This window comes from Zea mays, chromosome 4 (genome assembly GCF_902167145.1).
Source record: "Zea mays cultivar B73 chromosome 4, Zm-B73-REFERENCE-NAM-5.0, whole genome shotgun sequence".
Classification (NCBI taxonomy): Eukaryota; Viridiplantae; Streptophyta; class Magnoliopsida; order Poales; family Poaceae; genus Zea; species Zea mays.
In genome coordinates, this window is record NC_050099.1 from 49,349,532 (window position 1) to 49,360,032 (window position 10,501).

A 10,501-nucleotide genomic window follows, 5' to 3' on the forward strand; every position below is an offset into this window, starting at 1 on the left:
GAATTTCTTTTAGGATTTAATTTTCCCCTTTTGGTCTTTATTATTTTCTTGTTACAAAATGCACACCAAAAATAAAATATTCAGCATGATGCAAGGATTTAGTAGCATATCTTTTTATTAATTGTTTTTGGGCATGGTGTTCACATATGATGATGCACAAAGATCAAACTCACATAAAGAGAAACTGTTTCTCTACTGGTAATATTCCTAGCAATTACAAAGTGGGTGTTACAAGATCACACAAGTACCAATCTGAAATTAGTTCTGTTTGATTGCATCCTTGCTGAGCTGTATCTGATCCACATTATTTTTCCAGGTCCCTATAAAATGGCCAAAAAGTCGTGATGTAGTATGGAAAGCAAACATTCCACACACTCACCTTGCAAAAGAGAAGTCAGACTAGAACTGGATGGTTGAAGCTGGTTAAAAAATCAAGTTTCCAGGTGGTGGGACCCATTTTCACCATGGAGCTGACAAATACATATCAAATATTGCAAATGTAAGCCTTTTGTCTTGACTCCTTTGTAAGTTTCCCTGAAATGCTTTTATCTGACCATCTCTACTATTTGCCAGATGCTAAATTTCAAAGATAACAATATAAACAATGAGGGGATGCTTCGTACAGTCCTTGATGTTGGTTGTGGAGTTGTTAGTTTCGGAGGATACCTTATTTCTTCTAATGTGATAGCAATGTCTTTGGCACCAAACGACGTGCATCAGAATCAGATTCAGTTTGCACTCGAAAGAGGAATCCCTGCATATCTTGGTGTTTTGGGAACAAAAAGGCTTCCATACCCGAGTAGATCATTTGAACTAGCCCATTGTTCACGTTGTAGGATCGACTGGCTTCAAAGAGATGGGATTCTTCTGCTCGAACTAGACAGATGGAGTTTGGGAGCCTGTTAAATGATTTTGTAAAGTGTTTGCAAATATGTGCAAAACATAATAACATGTGTAGGTTTTGTGAATGATTTTGTTGTGGTGCTTGTTGATGGTTTATGTGATGTGGATCTATCATTGTGCAATACTAATTAAATTTGTATATCTATGTGATTATGTGTATAAAAATTGGTGATTTGTGATACTTTTGTATATATAACAGTTGTTGAATGCTAATTAATGGTATATTATTATTATTAACGACTATAACTAGGGGCAACTTTCTGTTGGTTGCTAAATGTACAGTATAACGACTCACGATTGGTTGCTAAATCTATAGTACAACAACTCACGGTTGGTCGCTAAATATACAATATTAGCAACGGACAGTCGATCGCTAAAAAGATGTCGGTCGCTAAAGCCTTTAGCGACGGCACTTACAGCGACCATCCTTATGGGTCGCTAAAAGTTTTTAGCGACCAACCGTAGGTCGCTGAAGGCCGTTTTAGCAACCAACCGTAGGTCGCTGTAAGTGAACCGTCGTGTAGTGATGGTACATTTCAGATCTTGGTTTTCCGATGTCAATGGGTTGAAGACAAACATGTCACGGTAGACAACTATGGGGTCAGAGTCCTTGATCTAAGTAAGGTAGGTTACAAAGATGACCCATGGATCCTTGCTAATCGTGCTGCACAGGTCTTCTATGCTGAACAGATCATTTCTAACAATGAGAAGAAAAGCACCGACAAACCGAAGCATGTAGTTTTTCCTGGAAAACAACAAGCTATAGGAGTTGATGGTGTATCTGATTTAGAGGATTTTAACCAGTTCAACGACATGTCTCTTTTCATAGACCATCCAACCAAGATAAGGAACGTTGAGCGAAGCATCCCACGTAATTCGTTGCCCTGGGTACGCCACGATGGACAAGGCAGAACAATAGCTTCCTAGATTATATACTTGTCATGTAATTGATTATTGTTAGGACTTGTCATGTAATTGATTATTGTTAGCGAGAAACCGAAGCATGTAATTGTCTTCATTCAATTTTCGTGGCTACCATTTACAATTTTACATGACTTTCTATTGACTTTATAGAGAGGAGTGAGGTAAATGGAGAGAGAGGAGAGGGAGAGAGAGAGGAGAGAGAGGAGAGGGAGAGGAGAGAGAGGATGGAGAGGGGAGAGAGAGTGGAGAGGAGAGAGAGGATGGAAAGAGAGGAGAGGATGGAGAGAGAGGAGAGAGAGGGGATGGAGAGAGAGGATGGAGAGGGAGAGGGAGAGAGAGTGGAGAGGAGAGAGAGGATGGAGAGGGAGAGGGGAGAGAGAGTGGAGAGGAGAGAGAGGATGGAGAGGGAGAGGGGAGAGAGAGTGGAGAGGAGAGAGAGGATGGAAAGAGAGGAGAGGATGGAGAGAGAGGAGAGAGAGAGGGGATGGAGAGAGAGGATGGAGAGGGAGAGGGGAGAGAGAGTGGAGAGAAGAGAGAGGATGGAGAGGGAGAGGGGAGAGAGAGTGGATAGGAGAGAGAGGATGGAGAGGGAGAGGGGAGAGAGAGTGGAGAGGAGAGAGAGGATGGAAAGTGAAGTAAAACAATATATAAAAAACTATATATAAAAGTATACTTAATATAATATATAAAAAGTGAAGTAAAACAATATATAAAAAACTATGTTAAATAATAATAAAAAACAATTTCTACTAGCGGTTGACAATGAGAACCGCCAGTAGAAATGGCTTCCACAGACTGTAGAAGCCATTTCTACTAGCGGTTGACAACGAGAACCGCCAGTAGAAACTATTTCTACTGGCGGTTGTCATAGAGAACCGCCAGTAGAAACTATTTCTACTGGCGGTTGTCATAGAGAACCGCCTGTAGAAATGGCTTCTACAGTCTGTGGAAGCCATTTCTACTGGCGGTTCTCGTTGTCAACCGCCAGTAGAAATGGCGCCTATATAAAGGGTGGCGCGCGGGAGCCGAAAAATTTTACAAGTCCCTGGCGCCAGTTCACTTCAAGACGCCGTCAGGCTGCTGGATTTCGACCCCGAGGGTTTCGCCTGCGATCGTCCCCGCGCCCGTCCCCACGCCGCCATTCCCGCCCCGCGCCCCCGCACCGTCGTCAGGTGTTTTTCTCTTTCCCCTCTTCTGCTCGCCGCCGCCGTCTACCGCGCCGGCAGCCGCCGCCGCCGCGTTTAGTAAACCCTAGGGCACGCGCCGCCGCCGAGAGGGAGGAAGAGAGAGGAAGGAGAGGGAGAGGGAAGAGAGAGGAGGGAGAGGGAGAGGGAAGAGAGAGGAGGGCACGCGCCGCCGCCGCCGAGAGGGAGGAAGAGAGAGGAAGGAGAGGGAGAGGGAAGAGAGAGGAGGGAGAGGGAGAGAGATAGAGGGAGGGAGAGGAGGGTGAGAGAGAGAGAGAGGAGGGAGAGGAGAGAGATAGAGAGAGGGAGAGAGATAGAGGGAGAGGAGAGAGATAGAGGGAGGGAGAGGAGGGTGAGAGAGAGAGAGGAGGGAGAGGAGAGAGATAGAGGGAGAGGAGAGAGATAGAGGGAGGGAGAGGAGGGTGAGAGAGAGAGAGAGGAGGGAGAGGAGAGAGATAGAGAGAGGGAGAGGGAGAGAGATAGAGAGAGGAGGGAGAGGGAGAGAGAGGAGAGGAGATGAGAGTATTCATACAATACTTATTTTTATTCATATGTGTGTTCATATGTGTTCAAATGTATGTGTTCAATATATATATGTGTGTTCATATGTGTTCAAATGTATGTGTTCAATATATATATGTGTGTTCATATGTGTTCAAATGTATGTGTTTAATATATATATATGTGTGTTCATCTAGTTGAATATATACATAAAAATCAAGAGCTAAACTCGATAAAAATCATCGGGTTGAATATATACATTGTAATTTTATCCGTCACAACTCGATAATATACGTATCCGATCCGATCCGAATTCGATCTGAACTCGATAATTTCCGTACGACGCTCCCTCTCTCCCTCTCTATACGTCCTATGCGACTCTCCCTCTCTCCCTCTCCTCGTCCTATACGACTCTCCCTCTCTCCCTCTCTATACGTAACTCGATAATATCCATACGATTCTCCCTCTCTCCCTCTCTATACGTCCTATGCGACTCTCCCTCTGTCCCTCTCTCCCCGTCCTATACGACTCTCCCTCTCTCCCTCTCTATACGTAACTCGATAATATCCGTAACACAATACTATACGACTATACGATACTATATGGTTAGGGTTTAGGGTTAGGGTTAGGGTTAGGGTTAGGGTTATGGTTAAGGGTTAGGGTTAGGGTTAAGGGTTATAGTTAGGGTTAGGGTTAGGGTTAAGGGTTATAGTTAGGGTTAGGGTTAAGGGTTCGGGTTTTGGGTTAGGGTTTAGGGTATTTGTTAATATGAATTTAATTATTGCTTACGTTAATATGTGTTAATATGTATTTAATTATTGCTTATGTATTTGTATATATATAGCTCAATGAGTTCTCCGATCAAGGACCAAGGATTAGTGCCCGAGCACATGGACAAGAGTGTTGCTCAAGAACAATCCAGCAGTGAAGGATATGAAACGCCTAGCGACCCTTTTCCTACCACTAGCATAGATAGGGCCGCTCTCCGTGAGTTGCAACGTGACCCTACTTATGATCCACGAGAAGCTGAGGTAAAAGTACGCATCTTTAGCTTCGTATGTGTACCCTACTGATTTCACATGCATGATCTCTTGTGCATTTTATTACATGAATAGGAGGTCGTGTCTGAATTTCGTGCGATACTCGAAGAAGCCGTGGCACGATACGAAGACGTACCGGAGCCGACCCAAGATGCACCGGAACAGACCAAGACAACAACCGAGACGTCAAGGAAAAGGAAGCAGAGCGATCGAAAAAGAGGTGACAGGGGGCTGAACAAGTTTCCCGACAAAACATACAAAATCTCAGACGTGAGCCCGAAAGGTCAGCCCCTAGCTCCAGAAGAGGCACTACCTAAGTTCCGGAATGCACTTGGGTTTTTAGTTAGAGATAATCTTGACATAACAATACGACAGTGGAGAGATGTGTCAGATGATGTCAAGAATCAAATATGGAATAAGCTATTAATGAGGTTCGTTCTGCCTCGGGGTTCAGAAGAACTCGTGAAGGAATACACGATGAAGCAGCTTGCAATCAATTTCCGAAACTGGAGGTCTGAGATGAACACAAAGTTTGCAAAGAAAGGTCTGGACCCGACCAAAAAATATAAAATCTCAGCAGGTCAGTGGGCAGTATTTCTAGAGCAGAGGAGCAGCCCTGATTTCATATCTCTAAGTGAGGCAAATTCGGAACTATCAAAGAAGAACAAGTACCGCCACCACCTAGGCACAGGTGGTTACAAGCGTCAGGTTCCTAAATGGACACAAGAAGACGCCGAGAAGAAGGTCGCAGGGTTGCCGACGCTGTCCGAGCAACTTGGTGAAAGGGCGGCAAATTGGCTCTGTGCTAGAAAACCAAGGGAAACCGAGACCGGTGTATCTTTTGATGATCCCATTGTCGAAGAAGCGGCAAAAAACATATATACAATGGCAGCTAAGCAGAGCCAAGGAACTTTTAAGCCACAAAGGGAAAGAGACATCCTAACGGCTGGTCTCGGTAACCCTGAGCATCCTGGTCGTGTACGAGGAATCTCGTCTAAGGAAGGATGGAAGGAAGGATTCGGACCACAGTGGGAAGGTCTGTACAAGAAACGTGATCGATACAAGGAAGAGATGGCGGATTATTTTAAGGAGGAGGCCAAGAAAGAGTTCAAAGCCATGATGTCTCAAATGCTATCGAATCCTCCTCCAGAATTGATGCAACAGTTGGCGAGTGTGATGTCTGTTCAACAGATGACCACTCCACAGATACAAATAATTCCAGCAGCTCAACCGCCGGCTTCCACATATTGTACGACATTACCAAGCTCTGTTGCTTCAACGGGAAATAAGGACCGTTATCCAGTTGATGACATCACAAGGCCTGTGGCGTGCACACTGGTTATAAGATATGGTATTAACAATAAACGTACAAAGAAAGTAGCCACAGGCCTTGCGATCCCAGGACGCAAGTTCCATGGAAACAATATTCCAGATGATTATTGCAAAGTAGAAGTGACGACGGTCGTCCAAGGATCTGAGGACGACATGCTAGACATCCCTGGGCCCGAAGGTATCGAGAAACTTGGACAAGCTATCAAGAATTTTATCCTTTGGCCTCGAAGGGATGTCGAATTGCTTGATTGGTCGAATTCGTCGCAGGCGTCGCAGGCCCAACCGTCTCCGCCTTCTCAAATTGTTGTTCCTATTGTACATCCATCATCACCTCCTCAAACTTCACATGCTGCTCCTCATCCTTTTTCTGACCCACCGTCTCCGCCACAAGCATCACCATTCAGGGCTCCACCACCTTCTCCTCCCCATCCTCTTGGTGACCCACTGTCTACGCCACCATCAAGGGATCCACCTTCTCCACAACCATCAAAGGATCCAAGGCCATCAAAGAAATCTAAACTTCCTATACCAAAATTGGTGTCCCCGTATCAGAAAAAGAAGAGTAAAGCTACTACTGCTGGCACAGCTCGGTTTTTGAAAGGGATTGGACGGAGCCTCACGTCACAAACTGTTGATTTGGCCAAGCACGAGGAGTCTGCAAAAAAGGCTGAGGCAATGGCCGCAAAGATAAAGAAGCCAACTAAGGCAGATTACAAAAACGTGCCTAAAAAATATGTGCCGGGCAGACCTCTGCTACCTCTTGAGAAACTAAGAAAGGTCCCGGCTGGTGTTAAAAGGTTGCATGACTGGTACATGCGCGCATCATCGGTTGGCATCGACACCATCAGTGTGCATATACCAGACCATGCTTTTATTGGTTCGGACCAAAAGGCCGTTGTTACATTCGAGGACATGTGGTTAATGATGAACCTTCAGAGACTCGACGTGCAACTTGTAACGATGTTTGCATTGTAAGTGTCGCTCATACTTCCACATATGTGTGTTATTATTAGTGAGCTGTATAAAATTTCAATATCTGACATGCACGTGTGACTTGCAGAATGCAACATGATCAGCAGGAGATTCTTTACGGTACCAAGCCCAATGCTAGTGCCAGTAAAAGGGTTGGGTATCTCAACCCAATACTTATATCCGAGGAAAGCCACACTTTTAGAATTGGGAAAGACAACGATGAAATACGGGGAAAGACGGACGAAGAAGTTGAGAAGCGTATAAAGGATATGAAGAAGGATTTTGAAGCTCGATACGCCACCTACATAGGACATGCAATGCTTCAATTTCAAGACAGGGAAGCCATAATGGCCCCGTACAACTTTAAGTAAGTGTGATTTTGCATAAATAAAATTAATAATTTCAATACACATGCATCACAAATTTGATTCGTACAGGGACCACTGGATATGCTTCCTCATTTATCCTAAGGTTGGAAAGGTGCTGGTGCTCGACTCCTTGAACTTCGACCCTTCGACATATGCAGAATTCCTCGGCATCTTAGAGCTGTAAGCCTTTTCTATGCATGCATACTTTTATCGATTAAAATTTGAGAATAACATGGTGATTCTATTTGAGATCACAGAGCTTTTAGATTCTATAAGATGAGAGGTGGAAAGTACGACCTGTCGAAACAACGCGTGCCACTAGACATTCATCATCACTGGCCGGTAAGTATGTGATTTTATGAATACATATCATACACAATGTTGCAACTAAATAACCAATCTCCCGTTATGTAGTGCCACAAGCAACCACAAGGATCGGTCCTATGTGGATTCTATGCGTGCGAGTTCATGAGAGTGAACGGACGATACATCACGGACCCTGACAAGGTATTATTAGTAATAGTCAAGTATGTATTTATGTCATTAAAGATGCAAATGTGTTATTATTGAGTATAAATAGATGATGTTTATAAAATTCCTTTACAGCAATTTCAACGAGGAAACCCGGAGAACTTGACCGAAGCTGCATTGTATGGCATAGTCGAGGACCTCTGCACATTCATATTGAAAGAGGTCATTCCCGCAGAAGGAAAATATCACGATGCTTCCGGAACATTAGCTTTGCCAGAGTTTAGAATACTAACAGAAATTAGTAGATTATCTCTTAGCCGAGATAGTTATTAGAGCTTAGGTGAAAACTTATGATGTATAGAATGCATGAAGCATATATGGTTGTAAACAGAATACTTTGATGTATATAAATGTATGATAGAATTTAATATCAATATAGATCTATATATATATATATGTTTGTGTGTGTGTAAATAAATATATATATAATTCAGTATTGTTTGAAATTTTGAAAAAAGGCGGGAAAACTTCCACTGGCGGCTAAATAAAGAAAACCGCCAGTGAAAAGTGCATTTCCACTGGCGGTTTGCTTTATAAAACCGCCAGTGAAAATGCACTTTTCATTGGCGGTTTTCTTTATTCAGCCGCCAGTGGAAATGCATTTTTCACTGGCGGTTCCAAAATAACCGCCAGTGGAAATGCTGATTTCCACTGGCCCCTAGCACTGGCGGTACTGAAAAACGCCAGTGTAAATAGGTTTAGAACCGCCACTATAGAACTTCTGTGTACTAGTGTTGAGCCCATTATAAAAAACGAGTCAGCATCGTGAAGGGGCTACTGTTGGGGCCTTCTTTTTCCGAAGGTCCTCAAAAGACTAACTCGGTAACTATTCCTTGCCTTAATCTTTGTGTGTTGTAGGGTCATTGACGAAGGCAGGCTTCGACTAAAGGTGACCAATGCCATGTGTGTTTGGAGGAAGAAGCTTTGAACGGTCGTCAAGCGGAGCATCGGATAACCTTCGGAACTCAGTTTACGAGATTCGAGAAGGAAAAGACTACTTTACCCTTACCTTGTATGATGGTTCAAAAGTATAAGTTTAAGGACACATTTGTAAATGTGTAGAGATTGCACTCTGCACCTACAATAGAGGAACAATGTCATGTATAAGGACACTTTTTTCTAGAGCGGGCGATAGGATTCGTATAGCCCATCCTTTGAAGTATCTTTGCGTCATTCCTGTGTAAAGCTGAAGGTATTTTGTAATTATATGTCATATGACGAGAGAAAGAATGATGAATCTTAAGGGATTAAAAAGAGGAGTAATATGCTTTGTTCCTTATTCTTATTTTATCATGCTTGTCATTTTATACTTATATATTTTTCACATCTTCTCCCTTAAATTACTCTTCAACGTAATTTAAGGGAGAAGGCTGTTGTCTTCTTACTTGTGTTGCCTAGATTTCAGGGGATTAAAATCAAGTAACAAAACATTTTGGCACAATTTTTGCAGCAGATATGGAATCTATCTAAAACTGTTTTTTACCGTACCAAATAGGCTAAAATAAAACAGTTCTCTTGTGTAGTTGTTAGAAACCTGTTCTTACGAGGGTAGATTATGCTGGATGATTAAGGTTATGTTTCTATCTAAAACAGTTTATGTTTCTATAAATTGAAACATAAACTGTTATGTTTGGTACTACCTTAATTTATATTAAAACAGTTTCTTAAAAACGGGATGCTTCCAAATAAACCCTAAGCTGAAAATACAGGAAGACAAAAGCTGAAAGAATGTGAGCGTGTCCGTGAGGTTGCCAACCGCTCGCTGCTCCCAAAGCCAGTGCAGTTCCCCGGATCCAAAAAAAAATTGCATCTTTGTCCGCCCGCCACCGCGCGCGCGGCGGCTGTGGCCGTCGTCAGGTCTGTCGTTCGAGCGCGACAGCGGACGGCATCGCCGTCGCTGCTTGCTTGGGCTCCCCGAACTCGTGCACGGGCGACACACCTCTCCAAGAACACTACGCATTGACTGACAGCTACTGTGACAGACACAACACAACGAGACACACGGACGCGGTGGTCGACCGTCGACGAGGTAGCGGCGCACGCAACGTGCTGCTTCGCGCGCGGTGTGCGTAGGCGGCGTGCTGCTCACGTCCACCCCGCTGCGCCATGGGTTCCCGGCAGCCGTCCCCGTCCGACGACGACCCGCAATCTTGCCGCGCGATCCGCTGCAAGGGAGAAAAAAAAAGGCACAGCCCCAGCTAGCTAGCTATCGCTGGCGCTGCTCTGGGGTCCGGACGGGACCAGTCGCTACGCCCGATCGACACGTTCGTTCTCCGCTGACGTCTCGTCTCGTCTTGTTTCGGTTCGGAGGAAGGACGGGGCCGGAAGCAAGCGATGCGGACCGGGGGGACGGGGAGCAGCCGCCTGCGCTGTGTGGCATGGCATGACCAGGCGCGAGCGATGGCGATGGATGGACGGATCTACTGCTATCTATCTATCTGTCTGCCTGCCTGCAGGTGCGGGCACTGCGTGCAGACCGGCCACTCTCTCCTGCCGCGCCTGCACCGCCCGGCCGTCTCTAGCTCTTGAATGCATCCGTCAGTCCGTCCCGGGCGGGTCCAGCTGCCGCCCCAGCAATGGTCCATACAACAGCATATGGACACGTACGTAGTACTACTCCATGGACGACGAGACGACTATTCATTCGTCGCTGCAGTGGAGTACGCACGACCACCTTCTGATCTCGATCGGTCGATGGTCGACCCATCATCCAATCCAATCCAACAGTGAGATTGGCCATTTGTTC

At 44.9% G+C, this 10,501-nt stretch overlaps 1 long non-coding RNA gene across 1 annotated transcript; it reads left to right on the forward strand.

The window, feature by feature from the left end:
• The first annotated feature begins 266 nt into the window (after window positions 1–266).
• LOC109945507 (uncharacterized) lies at window positions 267–1,042 on the forward strand. The gene is made up of 2 exons (XR_002268710.3): window positions 267–499; window positions 574–1,042. It is a non-coding gene; the product is annotated as an uncharacterized lncRNA (long non-coding RNA).
• The last annotated feature ends 9,459 nt before the right edge of the window (window positions 1,043–10,501 follow it).